The sequence below is a fragment of the Pygoscelis adeliae genome, unplaced genomic scaffold, assembly GCF_000699105.1.
Source record: "Pygoscelis adeliae isolate BGI_AS28 unplaced genomic scaffold, ASM69910v1 Scaffold14, whole genome shotgun sequence".
NCBI classification, from domain to species: Eukaryota; Metazoa; Chordata; class Aves; order Sphenisciformes; family Spheniscidae; genus Pygoscelis; species Pygoscelis adeliae.
Window position 1 is genome coordinate 3,801,286 of NW_008825109.1, and position 1,891 is coordinate 3,803,176.

The 1,891-nt window shown below is 46.1% G+C and overlaps 1 protein-coding gene across 1 annotated transcript in view; it reads left to right on the forward strand.

Moving 5' to 3' along the window:
• Positions 1 to 1,891, forward strand: part of KATNAL1 (katanin p60 subunit A-like 1) — a 32,735-nt gene that overhangs the window by 18,924 nt on the left and 11,920 nt on the right. The window lies entirely within an intron of this gene.

Sequence of the window (1,891 nt, forward strand, 5' to 3'; positions counted from 1 at the left end):
GCCCTCCTTGCCGCGGGGCCTTTCTTTCCCCTTTTTATTGCTGTTTGATTCCGCTTCTCTGAGCTGCGTCACACCCGGGCCCGGCGTCGCCTGCATTGCCCGATTTGCGTGTTCGCCGCCTTCCTGGCCCAGCAAACGGGCTGCGTGCTGATCTGCCAGCCGGGCTCGGGTACGGGGGCTTTAGCTGCTGCTTCAGCTTCCTCCACAGTGCGCTGCGGCTAGCTGCCCTGCCTTCTCCTGCTTTTTAAAGCCTGCCTTAACTCTGTTTCACCCAGAAAAAAAACAAAACATCCGATTTATTTTGAGATGTGCAGAAAAATTCTCCCACTAGGAAAACCAGCTCATTGCAGAGGGATAGGAGAGAAATATGTAACAAAGACAGCAAATACCTTTCATGTCATTGTCATTTTTTTTTCCTTCTTTCTTTTTTTATGGTTACATTTGGATTGCATTTTTTCTCTCCTGAAATCTTCCAAACTCTGCAGGGCTTTTTTCTCTGTTTCCTTTTTATGCCAGACCATTACATTTTTGACACCAGCTTTTTGTCTAAACACAACTTTCAGCTTCATTTCCATAAAAAAAAAAACTGATCTGGGAGTACTAAACAACACAGAGTTCACTTGGAAGCAAGAAATAAAAATAGTGGGAAGATAAACTGCTCCCTCATAGGCAAATGGCAACTGGGAGGGGTGTAATCGCTACCTTTTTCTTTTTCCACTGTGGGGTTATTTGTGTGTCTCCAGCTGCCTCTCAGCCCGCCTTTGCCTAAGCTGCTTTGTTCCAGCCAGCTGGGATTCTTTAACTTGCTGCTGATAGTGTTTAGAAGCTGAGTTAAGAGTCCTAAAGTAGCTCCCTACTCAGCCTCCTTCGTTAAAACAGCACAGCTGCTTTTCAGGCACCGTCGAAAGCTGCCGTTGAACTGGGAGGGGAAGCGGTTTTCTTCTGAAGTGGGAGAGGAGGAGCGTGAGCCCTGATGCTTCAAAGGGAAAATATTACTTCACCCCCATAAGCTTAACGGCACTGTGGAAGTATTAACCAGAAACTCTGGGCCGTTTGGGGCAGAGGCAGTGTGTGGCTTGGTTGCTGAATGAGCATTGGCATGCTGCAGAAATTACTGTAGTTCAAAGAAACCTGGGTGACTTGGGAGCTTCTTTAGGGCTTTTGGTGCAGCCCTTAAATAAATATGACCTTTTAAAAGCATTTTAACTGTTTATGGAGCTGGCCTGTGAATGAGAGGAGGGAAATAGTTTGCAGTTGAGGAAAGAAGAAATTGCTGGGCAGGAAGGCTTTGATTAAACAAGGGGAAAGGATCTTCTTGGTTTTCCTCCATCAAAGACAATGGGTGTAACAGCTCTTGTATTCCTTTTCAGTGATGATGGAGTGCCAGTTGTTTAGCTCTGGCAGGTAGTGTGGCAGGTGTAGCACCTTCAAAATATGTTTTGGATGCTCTGGTCTTCAGCCAGGAGTTAATGTAGCATTAAGTCATGACACAGCCTGCTTTGTGAGGCTGTTTCTGCATTCGTGCCTTCGGCTGGCCAGGAAGTGTGTCAGTTGTCTAAAGAATGGTTTAGCACTGTTAAGAGAGTCTGGTTTGCTGCTTTAAAACCAACCAACCAACCCACCCCCCCACCATGATATGTAATGAGCTCTGATGGGGTTTTATCACTGTGAGCTGCATCTATGAAGGAAGCATGGTGCTGTTGTGGTGGAAGCAACCACAGGTGTTTGGGCACTCTTTGTGGAGCGTAGGGTGTGAACACATTGGTTTTGCTGGCCATTGTGGTGCTGAGATAGCTGTGTTAAAGCTTGGTACCTTCTTGTGGCTTCTACAGAGGTGAACCAGACAATATTGCTACATATTGCTAACAAAGGATATGTTCAAAGAATAATG